This window comes from Phascolarctos cinereus, unplaced genomic scaffold, assembly GCF_003287225.1.
Source record: "Phascolarctos cinereus isolate Bilbo 61053 unplaced genomic scaffold, phaCin_HiC Scaffold_9;HRSCAF=440, whole genome shotgun sequence".
Classification (NCBI taxonomy): Eukaryota; Metazoa; Chordata; class Mammalia; order Diprotodontia; family Phascolarctidae; genus Phascolarctos; species Phascolarctos cinereus.
The window spans coordinates 83,650,277-83,667,589 of record NW_027556402.1 but is presented as its reverse complement, the minus strand read 5'-3'; the positions used below and the strand labels follow the sequence as shown (position 1 = coordinate 83,667,589).

General features: G+C 37.4%; 1 pseudogene; it reads right to left on the bottom strand.

The window, feature by feature from the left end:
* Positions 1–344: 344 nt before the first annotated feature.
* Positions 345–3,178, bottom strand: LOC110216025 (serine-threonine kinase receptor-associated protein pseudogene; annotated as a pseudogene).
* Between the last annotated feature and the right edge of the window lie 14,135 nt (positions 3,179–17,313).

The window sequence follows — 17,313 nt, the reverse complement described above, 5'->3', positions numbered from 1 at the left end:
GAATACTTTATTATGTACTCCCTTCTTTATAACTAAAGCAAAAGCCTTTCTGCCTTCAGAAAAAAAAAGATATGCCATTCCTTTTTTTTCTCCATAATAAAATAAAATGGTTACAAGAAATCTAATTGAAATAGGAGAAATTGGATGTTGGCTTGCACATGTTCATTCAAAAAGGCAGTAGGATAGTGGCCTAAATGAGTACAATTCTACCCTTCTTTTTTGATTTTCTCATAATTTTAACTTAGAGACAACACCAAGCTAGTTCCAACAATGGAGCTATCACACTCCCCATCATTTACTGCCAAAGTTTGCCTTATGTAGAGGGTAACTCTGTAATGCTTCTGTTAATTGCTGCTTGTTTTAGTCCACATGTGGCATAACATCTGTGGCACATGCCAGGTGGTCAGGCCTTCAAGAGTTGAACTAGAGATGAAATCTGAGTTTTCTGAGACAAGATCTTCTAGCTCCTCTTCTGTTGTCTCTAGAAAACTGATCTTTGGCTTTGCTAGATCTCCACCTTCTTCTTCAGGAAGCACACATTTCCAAAGGCCATATGTTTGTCCTACCACAGTCTGCCATAATCTCAATATCCCTTCCTCAGAAACACTAGTATATAGTTCTTCATCAGCACTAAACCTAGGATTTTAGCTCTTCTTCACTGTCATACTAATATTTATAAAGCTTAAAATCTTCACCACCCGCAACAAGAAATTCTTTCTCAGGATGAAGAGATGCAGAATTGATGGGAGCAGGAGCTTCAAAGGATTTAATTGGCTCCAGACTTGCTGCACCATGAAAAGCAATAGATCTCCCATAGATTATAACAGAATCTCTCCTTCAGAGATATATTCAATACTACTAACTGACATACTAAAATTTAGAGACTTTACTTCTGTCATTGTTGCTCTATCCCAGAGGCAGACAGTTTTGTCATCAGCTGAAAGAATCTGTGTGTCATCCTTGCACCATAAAGCCTTTTTAATACCAGAGGCGTGACCACTGATTTCATTAGGTTCTGCTTCAGATTTGTTCAAATCATACACGTGTAAGAGTTTATCCTGTCCACCTCTCAATAGATAGTTGCTATCCTGAGTGAAATTTACACTCTTGACAATATGTTTATGAACTAAGGTCATCAGTTCTTTTCCTGAAACAGAATCCCACACTTTGGCTGTAAAATCTGCAGCTGCTGTAGCTGTTGCAACATCTTTATTCAAAGTGGCACCCCCATACAGCACCCTAATGACCCCAAAATGTTCCAATTCAGTGTCCTGTATCTCCTTGGCATAACATAGGTTTACCATCTTTGCAGGTGCTGATCAGGAAATAGCCTTAGGGGGTGTTGCCACTGAAGGCCAGATGTACCACAGGCCACATGTGCTTGGAGCAGGTAAGCAGCGTCTGTCTCATTGCTATGGCAGTGGCTGTGAGGGCAGGGGTGGCAGCTCCTCCTCAGAGGGAGGCTACAGGGAGGCACTGTGGGGTCACTGATGTCCTCTGGAGGCTGCTCCTGCAGGACTCAGGGCATTGGTGACTCCTGCCACTCCAGGAAGGCCCAGGCATCTCCTCCCATGGAAGATTACACTTGATTTTGCTGCATAGTTGATTCTTTGCTGTAATCCAAGCTCCTTTGCTTTATGAAAGATTGTATTCCACATAGCTCCTTTGCTTTACAGAATATTATATTCCATGCCATCTGATCTTTGTTTTTTGTTTGTTTGTTTGTTTGTTTTGTTTTGTTTTTGGTGAGGCAGTTGGGGTTAAGTGACTTGCCCAGAGTCACACAGCCAGTAAGTGTTACGTATCTGAGGCCGGTTTTGAACTCAAGTCCTTCTGACTCTAGGACTGGTGCTCTATCCTCTGTGCCACCTAGCTGCCCCCATCTGATCTTTATCATAGAAGCTGCAAGGTCCAGCAAAATCCTGACTGTGGTTATACAATATTTAAATTGTTTCTTTCTGACTGTTTGCAGTATTTTCTCCTTAACTTGATAATTCTGGAATTTGGCTACAATATTCCTGGGCATTTTCAAATTGGAATCACTTTCAGGAGGTGATTGGTGGAGTCTTTTGATGACTATTTTACTCTCTGGTTCTAGGACCTCAGAGCAGTTTTCCTTGGTAATTGCTTGAAAGATGCTATCCAGGCTCTTTTTTAAATTATGGCTTTCAGGTAGACCAATAATTCATAAATTATCTCTCTTGGATTTATTTTCCAGGTCAGTTGTTTTTCCAGTGAGGTACCTTACATTTTCTTTTATTTTTTTCATCTTTTTGATTTTGTTTTTCTTGAGTCTTGGTGTCTCATAGAATCATTGGCTTCCACTTGCCCTATTCTAATTTTTAAGCAATTGTTTTCTTCAATTAGCTTTTGTACCACCTTTTCCATTTGGCCAATTGTACTTTCTAAAGAGTTCTTCTTTTCAGTGAGTTTTTGTTCCTCCTTTTCCATTTGGTGAATTCTACTTTTTGAGGAGTTACTTTTTTCTGTGTACTTTTTTTTTTCCATTTGGCCAATTTTATTTTTTAAGGAATTGTTTTTGTCAATTTGTGTCCTTTCTTTTCCAAGCTGTTGACTTTCTCTTGGCTACCTCAGACTTTTGAAATCCTTCTTGAGCTCTTCCAAGAAGGCTTTTTTGGATTTGAGATCAATTCATATTCCCTTTTGAGGTTTGGGATGTCAGTATCTTCTTTTGAATTTGCGTTTTGACCTTCTCTGTCCTCAAAGAAAGAATCTATGGTCATTGCTCATTTCTGCTTTTTGCTCATTATATTTGCTTAATTCCTGGCTTTTAAGGTTGAGCTCTCCTACTGGAGCACAGGGGGCACTGTCCCAAGCTTCTTGTGCTGGGGTTGAGGACCTGGTCACTGGCTTTGTGTGCTGGGGTATCAAGTGCTGGCAACTGGAGGCTATAGCAGTCTGGCAGCTTACCTGGTACTGATCTGGGGTTCTAGTGATGCTGTCTGGCATGTGCTGTGGCCTCATGGGTTTTTTTATGCATTTCCCTGGGGTTACTCTGAAGCTGTTGGGGTAGTAGGGGTTTTGACCACTGGAGAATGTCATCTTGCCCACAGCTGTGCTGAAGCAATGGAGAGGTTTGGCTGCAGGGGGATGCCTGCTCACCTGGAGCTGTGTTGAAGCCATCAAAGGTCAGCTGCTGGGGGACCTCTCCTCTCATGTGGTGATTCTATGATCTGGAGTCTGTTGGTTCTCCTGGCTGTAACAAGCCTGAGGGGATCCTGGTATTGGCATCTGCCTGCTCCCTAACCCTGGTGCACAGGATCTCACACTGGTTTGCTTAGGTGGGGCTTGCCACTGGCTTGCCAGAATGCCTCTGCTCCTGGACTCTGTTCCCCTTTTGCCAGAGTGAGACAGACCTTTCCTGCTAATCCCCATGCCTCCTGGGCTAATAGAATGCTGCCTACTATTTTTCTGCTAGCTCCACTGTTCCAGGATCATTTCTGGAGTGATATTTTCAGGTTTTTTGGAAGTCTTAAGGGAGAGTGAGAGTGACTTACTGTTTTCTTTGCCATGTTGGCTCCCATAAGTCCTTGAGGGGCTCTTAAAAGAGAAGTTTGGGAGGAAAATGGAGAGATAGAGATACTAACTAGGAGCAGCCCAACTTTGGTATGGCCAGAATATCTGCAAAATATTCTTCAAGATCATGAGCAATGGTATTTCAATAGATAAATGGAGAAGTTTATGACTGTATTTCTATTTTGGGTACTTACTTTGGTAGCCAGAAGGTGAGAAAAGAAAAACAGACAAAATGAGTCATTTTCCACTTCTGTATTACTTCAGCTTAATTATGTCTTTTAAAATTTCTCTTAAAGACTGAATTTGATGACCTAATCTTATTTTTCATAAATACCTCTTGTTGACCTTATCTTTAAGGTCTGCCTTTAAGTTCTATCCTTAATTGCCAGGCATCACATGTTCTTACTAGGAGGATATATGATGACTATGGGAGTCACATTTGAGAACCTTTCCTAGGGCAAGGCTGGACTCTCCATACTTAGCCTATTGTTAGAGATTTCTGCCCTCTAACTGGTGATATCATCTTAAGCCACTTCATAACCACATTTTAAAATGAGTTTTACTGTCAATTTGGGTCATTTAAAACCTTCCACATTTGACAAGAATTTAAACAAGAGACTGAAAGTTACAAAAAAAAATCCTATGAGAAATTGTGCATAAATCTCATTTCTCCCTTTCCCACCCACCACCAGAAAAGGAAAAAGGGGAAAAAAAGAGAAAAAGAAAAATAGATGGAAAGGGAAGGAGAGGAAAAAGGAGGAGAGGAGAAGAGAGGAAAGGAGTAGAGATGAAATGAGTGGAGAGGACAGAAGAGGAAAATTGGCTTACAACTAACCTAAGGATTGCTTGAGGTCAACCATTCAAATTTTTCAGTTACTCAGAATGATCTGTTTCAAATTAAATGGAAATTAGCATTCCTTGTACTTGCAGTTATATAATATTTATCACGGGGAAAGAGATTTCTCCTTTTATTCTTCATGTAAAGTACTAAAAGTTCAGGATGACTTGGGAACTAATAAGTAATAAACACAGTCTTCTCAGTCAGGTTCCATGATAACTAAAGTGACTTGTGTCAATTCATGTTCTTTAATCTTTTCTAATCTATAACTGTGCAGACTTAATAAACTGGAGTGTTCCATTAAATATGAAAACAGTGACAATATGTGTTCTTGGGCATTTTTCAGTTCTGAAAATGGGATTGTAAAAATGCTCAGTGGTATTCCCTCTGGATATGTCTACAATGAAGTGAATTCAAATTGGTAGAAGACATAAGAACTATCAAATCATGTCTGTTCTCTGCTGCACCCCCTCCTCCACTGTTCAGTTGAAACAGCTAATGTAGATGTGCCCTTTGTGAGAGATGTATAATCTGTTGACTGCTCTGTCCAGGGATGCTTTCAAATGGCATTTCATAAGCTTGCAAATGCTTCAGTATTGCTCATACTGCATTTTGCTTTATCCCATCACCTCTAAAATGTCATTAACGTCAGGGTGAGGATATGGTCTTTTATCTACATCACCTTTTTAAAAGTCTTATATTTGATCTTTCATTGACCTTTTGGGATGCATTCTGTCAACTCATTATCTCCTTCAAAATTTCAGAAGCTTCAGGGTTATATTAAGTTTTGTATGCTGAATTTACCTTTTACAAGGTGATATTACAAAATGTATGTAACCAGAATTTACTTCCTATTATCCTTCTGAGAGGTAATTTAAAACTTAAATGAAAAAATCCTGAAGTTTTTTTTTTCTTTTGTTTATGCATTTTCTCATTTAAAACATATCTGACATTGTAGATATCAGGGTAGGGTCATGGTTCATAACAGGGCAGGGACAATGGATAGGAAGTGAACTGGGCTGATAGAATTGTGTGATAGCCATAATGAAGCCTGAAGGTAATGCTAAGTTCAGAATACTGGGTGGTAGACCAAACTGGAGGGCATAGGCAAGGTTTTAGTCTCTCTGAGTAGGCTGGGTTTGGTGTTCAGAACTGAATGTGACAGTAATGGCAAAAGTAGGGTCAGGTTACACAGAGTTTGAGAGCAGCCTTTGAGTTGTGCAAAGGGAGAATCCCAATGTGTCAGCACAGGTCAGATTAGAGTCAAGATTAGAAGAATGACCATACCTGCACTAAGCAAATCATTTAACTTATCTGCCCTCAAATTATTTGGCAGAATGGAGAATTTGGATCTTTAAGGTCTTGACTATCTGAAAAAGTTTATTTTATGGTCCAGAATAGGCAGGCAATTCCACACACAAAAACAACCAGGTTATGGCTTGAAGACTGAACAGGCATGATCTGATCATTGTCTTATCTTTTAATAGTCTCCTTGGTATGAGTAGAAAAAAGATTTAAAGACATGATGTATTTTCCAAAATAACAGTGGCTTTTTTAGATTCCAGACCTTTGGTGATGTAATATTGTGTGTGTGTGTGTGTGTGTGTGTGTGTGTGTGTGTGAGAGAGAGAGAGAGAGAGAGAGAGAGAGAGAGAGAGAGCAAGTTAGAGAGACAGAGACAGAGAGACAGACAGATACAGGGAGATAGAAATAGACAGAATGGTAGAGAAAGAGAGTTTGCATGTATAATTCAATGATAAAAAGAAAGAGGTTAAAATATCAGTAACAAAAAAAAATAAGGACCACTATCAGTGTAAACAAAAAAGGATATTTGATATTATGCCCTGAGGTCACCCATCTGAGGATGTCACTTGGATGCCTGAGTTGGAGGAGAGAAAGGGGAAAGAGGATTTCAGATTCATCACATTACTCATAAACATATTCCAGCCTCTGCCTATCATCTGTATTTCTCACTATTCTTATTTAGCTTCATGTTTGGGTTACTTTCTTTAGTTAAGGAGATGAGGGTAGAGATAGAAACACTCATTTATTCAAAAAAAATAAGTTGATTGAAGAATGGAAATTTGATCTCTGTTTTTCATTAAAGTTTTCTTTTGTGTTTTTAAATTACTCATTGTTTGAATGAATAGTATTGAAGTTGAAATGATATATTTTTACTACCTTCAGAGGAAAGGTATTTCTATTAAGAGAGATCTTGAGTTATAACTTCAATGGCATTTCATTTTATTTGTAGTTGATAGTGATAAATCTATTAGGAATTTTAAAAAATGCCCTTGATACATCCAATTCAATTTTTAAAATTTATTAGAAATCTACCACGTGCAATACATTGTGCTAAGAACTGGGGAAATGGAGATTTTAGGAGAGGGTAGGAAATCGGCAGAGTGCTTTAGTACTTCATTTACCCTCATTTGAACTATTTTAAGATTCCTAACTATTCTTCCTGCTCCTAAGTCTCTCCCCTCCTCCAATCCATGCTTCACACAGTGGCCAAATTAATCTTAGTAAGGCAAACATGTTCATGCTATTCAAAAGCTTTCAGCGGCCATCAACTTACAATAGGTAAAATGAAGATTTTTTATGCCTTCCATGGGAAGCCCTCTTTTCCAACTTTATTTTACTTTTTTAATGAACTCTACTTTCTTGTCAAATTGGTCTACTAGCTATTCCCAACTATTATCCTGTCCATTTTTCTAGCTAAGGATTTGATATACTATCCCCAATGCTTGAAATGGATTCCCTCAGAATCTTCATCTATTGAAATCATTCTCTTCTTTGGAGACTCAGCTCAGGTACTGCCTCCCATGTGAAGCCTTTCTTCATCCCCTCAAGTTAGAAAAGATCTCTATTGCTGAGTATCTCATGCCTTTCTTTTTATTTCAAAACATTTATTACATTCTAGTTAATAGCTGTCTGTGGATGTCTTTTCCCATTCTAGGTTGTTACTTCCTTTAGAGTAAGGACTTTGTCTGTCCCTTTTTCTTTTTCTATCCTCATTGTATGACAAAATGCCCTGATTAAAACACATTTAAGAAATCATTTCAAATATAATTGAATTAAACAATCCTTTTTATGTCTGTTAGACTGAAACCCCTCTTTTGTCTTCAAAGGTAAGGAGATTGAATTTAGGCTAACACTTAAGTTTAGAGATTCAACCTTATTTCCTTCTCCCATTCTGTGATCCATTCCTTTATACACCAAACACTGGCTCAGAATGCAATAAAAAAAATCAGATTATATTAATATGGAAGAAAAAACTCCCATATAACAAATAAAGGTTAAGGAAGCAGAAAATTCAATGTTAGTTTACCAGGAAGCAATGAAGCAAGGGAAGGAAAGGAAGTGGAGATGCAATACATTCACCTGGTCTTAATAGCAGTGACAGTGAGAGAAAACAAAAACTTCAGGTAGATCATTCCTTAAGTAATGTCAGTAAAGCCAGACTAAACTAAACTCTTACGGGTCTTGATTATAGTCACCCATATCCCTTGACCCCTCTCTTCTCCAGAAAACTCAAAAGTACTGGGGCTTCTTGGAAGGGCTTACACCTTCCATGAACATTCAGTCCTGCCTCCAAAAGGGGCATATATATTCTTCCCCTCAGCCCTCTTGCTGATAAGGGGCTAAAATAGGAAGAAAGATTCAGGTAATGGAGCAAAATATCATGATTCACAAGTGTCTGCCTTCTTTAGTAAGATTAATTAAAGAAAATAATAGCTGAAATATATGTAATGTTTTACAGTTACAAAGAACTTTCACACATAGTATCTTAATTTGACCTTCATAATAACCTAATGAGAAGTAAGAAGTCTTTTATTACTTACTTGCTCCAAGTCGCAGGTCACAGGTCAGAATACCAGAGCCAGTGACTGGAGCTCAGCTCTTCTGAGTTTAGGTCCTGTGCTTCTTCCTTTATACCACATGACTGACTCTGGAATCTAGAGTCTAGATAGCCTGTTCTAACTTTGAGCATTATTTCCTAAATAATGTGTCGATCACTCCAAAGTCCCAACTTCTCTTCCCCTGCTGCTTAGGATAGGTAAGGTCCATAGGCTCTAAAAAGCAAAATGTAGAAATGTAAAAATTATTAGGAGATGATGTTCATGGAGATCTCAGTATGGCATTTGTTCTATTATGTCTTATCCATTAAGGAAAAATCTATTTCTTATAAGGAAAAAAGGTATTTCAGACTCTGTAACCTGTGACTATGTCATCCTATTTTGCAAAGATTTAGCAAAAAGCCTGTTAGGTAAGCTATAATCCTATTTTCTATCCACATCAAAATTGATAAACCCTCACAATTTTCACTTGCTGAAATAATCATCTTCCTCCAAAGCTCAAAGCTGTTTAATAAAGTCTTTCCTGATCCCATCAGTTCCACCAGAAAAAAGTAACTTGCTCCCCAAATTTCTCCCACCACTGTTTGTTCCTTGCCTATCCATTTGTCACATGCACACTTGTTTGTTATCCTAGAAATTGTATTATCTATTACCTCCTACTATGCCTGTGTTTAGAGCTGTACATTTTTTCTTTGTCACCCTCCCTAAGGGGGTAATAGACACCCTAAGCCTTTTGTTTCTTTCTGAATTTAGAAGGTTTTTATACATACACACATATGTGTGCATGTGAATATGTATTGTATACATACATACATATACATGTATATATGTGTATGTGTGTATGTGTGTGTGTGTGTATTTATTTCCCTCTTAAACCCATTACTGATGAAAGTAGGGTTTTAGAACTACCAGCTCTCCTCTCCTATCTAGTTTTCAGTGACAGTTCTACCTCTCATACCTCATTTGTGTAACTCTTTTTGCCTATTTCTAACTGGTTTTATTTTTAAAAATTATATCATACTCAAGTCTACCCCAATCCTTCTTATGAACTACCCAATTACTAAACAGTCTTAGACATATGCTTTGCATTTCTTCACATAAAAGATATGTGCCTTATATTTGTCTTGGCTCTTGTATGTCTAATCTTCTATTTAGTTTATTTTTTAACAAAATCCTGAAACCCTGGCAATTCATTGAATATCCATTTTTTTTCTTTCATGATTATGTTTAACTTTGCTGAGTATGTTTTTTTTTAATCCAACTCCAGTTCTTTTGCTCTTTGAAATATAGTGTTCCAAGACCTGCTGTCTTTTAGTGTCACCACTGCTAGGCCTCCTGTGATTCTAATTGTGGCACCACAATATTTAAATTGCTTTTGTCTTGTTGCTTATAATATTTTATTCTTGAGCTAGGGGTTTTGGAATTTGATTGTGATATTCCTGAAGATTTTCCTTATAGGCTCTCTTTCAGGTGGTGGTTGGTGATTTTTTTTTTCTATTTCTACTTTGCCCTCTTCTAATGCTTCAGGACAATTTTCTTAATTATTTCTTATATCATTGTATCAAAATTCTTTTTTTTGATCATAGTTTTCAAGTACTCAGATTATTTTTATGTTTTTTTCTTCTCAATCTTGTCTCCAAATCAATTGTTTTTTTTTTTTTAAATGAGATGTTTCACATTCTCTTTTATTTGTTTATTCTTTGTATTTTGTTTTATTATTTGTTGGTCTTCTTCTAACTTCTAATTTCACTGGCTTCCCCTTGCCAAATTTTAATTTTCAAGGAGTAATTTTCTTCCTTCAGATTCTGGATCTCCTTTTCTAACTGATTGACTTTCTTTTCATAATTTTCTTGGTTTTTTTGTAGATTGTTCTTTTTTTAATTTTTCCTTAATCTCTCATTTGATTTTTAAAATCTTTTTTAAAGTTCTCCTATGAATTCTTTTTGGGCAGGTGACCATTGGATGTTTCCTTTTGGGGTGGAAGAGGCTTTCTTTGTTTCAGTATTTTCCTCTGAAGATGAACCCCTTTTCTTTATACCCATAGTAACTTTCTATGGTTGGATTCTTTCTCCTTTGCTCATTTTTTAAAAATTTGTAGCAGCTTATTTTTTGTATTCACTTCTATTCCTGGGGCATGGGGATAATGCCTCTGACCTGAGACCCTCCTTTAGGACCTCACCCCTCTGGCCTGGAATCAACATCAAGAACTCCACCCTCCTGTAAGCCCTTACAATCAGTGGTGCCCCTGCCCCACTGCCTCTGCACTCACCTGGAGTGTTGCGGGTTCCTTCTCACTCAGGGCCATGTCTCTGCAGCACAGCTATGTCTGGCATCCCTTATCAGCTGAGGTTCTCCCAATCTTCCCCAACTCAGACAACTAACTCCCCTTGCTTTCCCAGAGGTGAAAGTTGGCATGGCTGGGGTGGAGGTTACCTCCCAACCCAGCTAGTCCTAGGGCTTGCCACTTGCCATTTCAAAAAAACTAACCTAGAGGTGTTTACTCTTCACAGGAACCAAACCTCACCCTGGGATTTTTCTTCAGATCTTTTCTGATTGTCCAAGAGGGCAACTGTTCTGTTTCAACTCTTATTTATTTTTAATTGCTTTATGTGCTATTTTATCTCATTTGTGGGGGAAATCTGGAGAGCTTGGAATTTTCTGACCTACTCCACCATCTTCCCAGAACCCTCATATGAGTTATTTTATAAGCAGTTTTTTAGCCCAATATATTGATGACAAAGAATGCCATGACGGTTCTGAAACCTGTTCCATGTACTCAGATTCTTTCAAATTGATCTAACTTTCCTTTCAGCTAGAAACCTTCCCTATAATTTTATACTGACTCAGATGACTGAGATAGCAATAACCTGAATTCCAGATATTTGTGGTAGATGAGAAAGAAACTGCACATTTTTCTCTCTGAAATGACAATGGAGTGAATGACTCCTCTCCTCCCCACTCTTTACCTTCTTTTCCTTTCATGTTTAGAAAGCAGTCCTGAGTCATTTGCATAAATCTTCCTACATCGCAGGAGAGAATTGTGTTATACTGAGAGAAAATGGGAAATAAATCCAGGTGCTCTCCAGGTCCCCCTAGACCTGTGACAGATACTTATGAGTACAATAGGCACCACCTGGGAAGGAATGGACATCAAATTGCAGCAACATATAATTGGGAAGAGAGGCTCACTTGTGAGATTCAATGCCATTTCTTCCTTTCCATTGAGAGGCCTTTTGTGTATGAGGCTTGGGGTCCCAGGAACTACAGCATAATACAGGACCTTGGTAGTAGTCATCTGGAACCTTGATGCAGAATTCCAGGGATTCTGGAGACAGAGAATTCATCCCTTGGGCAGAATGATGACAGCCTTTTTTTTTTTTCTGCAAGGCAATTGGGGTTAAGTGACTTGCCCAGGGTCACATAGCTAGTAAATGCCAAGTGCCTGATCTGAGACTAGATTTGAACTCAGGTCCTCCTGACTCCAGGGCTGGTGCTATATCCACTGCACTATGTAGCTGCCCCAGATGACCACCTTCTTAAGAAATAAAGATTATTGCAGACACTGGCCACAGATAGAACAACGCAGAAAGACAAAAATTGCCAACATAAGAGAACAGAAATACTGCCATCTGTTTAGAGCTACTAAAAGTCTGAACAGCAGAAAAATTAATGAAGTCTGGAACATGAGGACTATTGATTGGAGAACTGATGTGGAGGAACAAGCCTGGTCTCTTCTTGTTGCATCTCTTGTGAGGGTATATGGCAAGTGATAGACTTATACAAGCCTGTGGGAGAGGTCCACTCACTTCTGCCTATTGTTATTTTTGCTGTGCTCTGATACGAGTTTTATTTATTCCCTTTTTCTCAACTATCTCTTGCTTTCTTTTTTTATCTCTGCTACAAGAGATATTTTCTGTTTCTCCCTGGTCTTAATGCTCTCTCCAAGTACTTTGCAAATGTTTTGTATTTATTATCTGTGTCTATGTTTTATTTCTCCAGCAGACAGAAATCTCTTTGAGGGCAGGAAGTATTTTAATTTTGTCTTCCTATTCCCAGTGCCTAGTACAGTATCTGATACATAGTAAGTAGCTGCTCAATAAATGCTGGTTGAATTGAATTGAACTCTTAAATAAACCTATTCATGCTTCAAGCCTTTTGAACCTGTGTTTTTATAAGGTGAATTAAGTAGGAGAGTAGTGTTCAATAACCAAGTTTTTAAATTATTTCAGTAGGAGTACTGAGCCAGAGAAGTGAAGCATGTCTAAATTGTATCTGTATTCAGTGAGTTAGATGAAAATCTATGGTACTAGGTTTGCTTAAACAATACAAGGGTATACTAGTATCCATAGGACATATAATTATGGCAGTTATTGAATAAAACTCATCAGGTAGTTGTTTTTTATTTTTCTTTTATAATTTTCAAAGCTAACTCTGCTATTTTCCAGTAAATCTTTTAAGAACATAACCTATTCCATAGGCCTAAGGGTTACCTGTGCCTGGTTTACTTCTTACAACGATGTGGGATCCCTAGAGGCCATGTTTAATATTTCAAAACATGTTATCAAAAACAACAGTGAAGAAGAGGTGATGTGGAACCATCACCCTTGGTCACACTTGATGGTCTTGTGTGGTGATTATTCTCTTTATTTCCCAAAGGTTTTATTTTCCTGTCAAGTTTCATTTGATGCTGGATGAGTCTGGAAAGTCAGATGAGATTTATTTTAAACTGTGAGGATATTTCGCATTCTTCTTCCCAGAAAAAATCTTCAATTCTGTATTTGTATACTATCTTCTTACAATGTGTTGTAGTTGTTCCTTGCCACAGTTCAAGCATGTCCAATGTTGGAAATGTTTACATATAATCTATAAATAAGTTATCAGCATGCTACAGCTTTTATGTATAACTTATACAGAAAACGGGGATGAACTTCCAAATGAGCTGTGATGGAATTGGGCGCTTGCTGCCACCCAACAATCCTTATGTAACTTAGGCCATATCCACTTCTATTATATGTGCACATGGGTCTCTAATGTGCTAATCTTTTGTACTTGAAAGATAAAGGCTATCAGTTTGTCCCTTCTTATCATTGCTTTGTCAAAATTTTTAGTGCTTGCTACTGAGTGTATACAGATTATTGATCTCTCTAAAGCAAGAATTCTTAACCTTAATTCTGTGAACTTAAAAAATATTTTGAGAACTTAATTTCAATATAATTTATTTGATTTGTAATCCCAGGGTTTTTAATTTTATGTATTTAATATACTATTCTGAGAATAGGTTTCACCAGACTGCCAAAGGACCTATGATACAAAAAAAGAGTTCAAGAATCCCTGCTCATGGGCCACCTGGGCAGGTCTGTATGCATAGTGTCTCTGCCTTTTCCCTCTTTATATCAGGAAGTGAATCTCTTGTATGTGGTTTATGAGTATTGTTGTGAGGGAGGACCCCAAAGTGTTAATAGCATAGTTGTTTCATTTCTTGAGCCTCCTTCACCCAAGAAAATTGTAGTTATTGTAAATTACATTGGAATATTAGTTTGATGCACTATCTCATCAGTGTGAGGTTTAAATTAAGAAAAACAAGAAGCGAGTACATTGAAATTATGCAGTTATAGGCAAAAGCCAAGTTTATTTCAAAGATAGAAAGGCATATGTGTCAACTAGAAAATTCATTACTAGTGAGAATAGTCATTGATGATCCTGGACTAGAAGCTCAAAGACATCATTAAGAATCTGTAATTCCTGCTCACTAGAAGCTTAGTGGTTCCTCTTCAGTATATAACCAGAAATATGTGTGGTGGCAGTTGGGACCACTGGTCCATGTACTGAGTATCTCAAAGATTCCTCTCAGGAGAGTGGGACACTTCATACCTCCTGAAGATCTAGATAGAAAAATACTGTATAACTAAGTATATTCCACTGAGCTTCTTATGGTGAGGAAGTTCCCTTAAGGTAGGAAGGTACAGCCAAATCTCATGACTGTCTAGGGGCTTAATCATTACCTCAAGTTAACATCCTTCAGTGATTACTTTGTACAAAGTGAAATTAAAGAAGAGTTAGGAGCTTGGAACAAATGGCACATACCTGGCCTATGATTTCAAGAACTGAAATATAAGACTACATTTATTCTTTTTAAATTTCACTTGATTTGATTTTTCTCAATACTCTAGGCTTTTAAATCCTCACTCTGCTATCCAGTGTATTAGTTATTCTCCTCTCCTCCAGCTTTGTGTTGTTGGCCAATTTCATAAGTATACAATCTATGTTTTTATTTGAGCTATTGATTATATATATATAGATATCAGAGCAGAGCTATATATTGAGATATATTATCTATATAGTGATATATATCTGTATGATGACATATAATGATTGATTATATATATAATATACATACACATACATATGTATATATATGTATATATCAGAGCAGGGCCTAACACAGAATCTTTATGGTGCTCCCCTAGAGCAGTTCTTCCAAATTGATAGACTCCAACACAATAGCACTTCTAGGGCTGTATCCCAAAGAAATCCTAAAAATGAGAAAAGGACCCACATGTACAAAAATATTTATAGCAGCTTTCTGTTGTGGCAAAGAATTGGAAATTAAGGGAATGCCCATCAATTGAGGAAAGGGTGGACAAGATGTGGTATGTGAATGTAATGGAATATTATTGTGCTGTAAGAAATGATGAGCAAACAGTCTTCAGAATGACCTGGAAAGACTTGTATGGACTGATGCTGAGTGAAGTGAACAGAGCTAGGAGAACATTGTATACAGTAACAGCTACATTGTGTGATGACTAACTTTGATAGAATTTGTTCTTAGTAATGCAAGGATGTAAGACATCCCCAAAAGTCTCATGATGGAAAATGCTATTCACATCCAGAGAAAAAACTATGGAGTGTGAATGAAGATCAAAGCATGTTATTTGCTCTTTTTTTTCTTGTGTTTTGTTTTGTTTCTTCTTTCTTGTGGTTACTCCTATTGGATTTAATTCTTCTTTACAACATGATTACTTTGAAAATATGTTTAACAGGAATGTATATGTCTTGAAGACGGAGGAGGTTAGGGAGGGGGAGAAAATTTAAAACTCAAAAGCTTGTGGAAGCGATTGTTGAAAACTAAAAATAAATTATTTAATTAAAAATTGATATAGTCTTTGTATGAACACTGGGAACAAGCTCCAAAAGACACAAGGCCTCAAAGTGGGATTAATAGTCTCTATTTATAGCTCTAGCTCCCAGTTGGATCATTTTTCTGTCCTTTTTTTACTTAAGAATTCCATCATTGTTCCACCAAATATTTATCATGCACAATTTTGAAAATCCAAATGCCAAAACACAGATTAGAACACAGGGAAAAGGCAATAAAAATCTCACCACCAGTCAAACCAAAGCATACTTATGTTAGACTACAGGATGCTTCCCCTCCCCAAATCTGTCTCTCAGTCTCAGGATGGGCTTAAGATTATCACATGGGTAAGGCAAAATGTTAAGTTTCAGTGCCCACTCATTTTTCCCTTGGCACCTGAGCTGTTTATGTTCCCTGATCATAGATCCCATCTTACAGAACAAAGTTCCCTTGTGCTGGGGATCCTGCCTTGGGAGGAGCCCTCACTCACTGGATCAGTGTGTTGACCTTGGCCATGTTAATATCATACAGCTTCTTTACTACCTGCTTGATCTAATGCTTGTTGGTCTTGATGTCCACAATGAAGATGAAGGTGTTCTTGTCCTCAATTTCCTTTATAGCAGACTCAGTGGTCAAAGAAACTTAATGATGGCACAGTGATCAAGCCTGGGGAAGGAAAAGTAGAGGCATATCACCAGGCCCCTAACATTAGAAGAACCAGGAATACCTTTTATCAACTGAACACAGTAGGTTTTTTTTTTTACTTTGAAATAAAATTGTTCCTCCTAAAAAAAAAAAAGAAATTGACAGACTCTTTGGTCCAATCATTCAATCAGTTTTCTGTCTTCCTAATTTGATCATCTAATCACCCAAATTGGTCAATAGTCTGCCAACAATTTTAATCTTATACACACACACACACACACACCATCAGTAAAATATTTTGATTGTTTATCATAATGCACATTAGTGCATTTAATGCAATTATAATGACTGAATATGCTTTGTTATTTTTGAAAAGCTTGATTTAACACTTTGTGATACAGTAGAACACCAAAAGATTTCCAGTGGCCTGCAAAAAATGTAGGGTTACCACTGTACACTCTCCTGTTTGTTACGTGATCCAAGGCAAGCAAACATCAGCAGTCTGTCTCTAGCCTAACCCATCTGTTGCCAGAACCTACTACCAAGTTGTGCAGGTCTGCAGTAGATGATACCTCAAAATATTCTAAAAGCCAACCAGCAAGTGAGAACATCATTGTCAAAACTTCCATGATGTTTGACTCACACTCTTCCTTTAGGATGTCTTATATGTAGTTAATGAAATGTGACTAATTTGCATGCAGACTGAATGAGTATGTCAAATTAGTAAAGCTTATAGTCTTTCTCTTTTTTTTTTGCCAGCATTTATAATGCGTTTTTTAAACAAACGATGCAGGCACCACTCATACCATGCTCTTGTCGCATCCTGTTAATAAGTAGCCATTAATTCAATGTAAACAAACACTGGGCATTAGGTGGAATATGAATGGTCTTGTTGGATGGTGGGAAACACAAGGCATATGAGACAGTATCCCACTTGCTCAAGAATGTAAGTTCTTATAATTCTAGGCCAGAAGGAATGATTATTAGGAATGACCCCTTCAGATTTATTATATGAACTATTTGTTGCCTTAAAGCCAAAGGTCCTCCAATAACCATATGGTAATACTTGATTTGCATGTCCTTATTTATAAAGAGTTTTTCCTGGAGTATTGTCTTATTGTGTCCCTCATTAATGGCCTCCATAAGTAATGAGGCCACCTCAGTTCTTTAAACACCTTTTTCTTGTTTAAAAATCATATAATCTATAAAGATTTCAAGCTCTTACTCAGTAACTTTTTTGGATTTACTTTATAGTTGCTCAGATTCCAAGTTCTTTTTTACACCAGAGTTTTTCAACA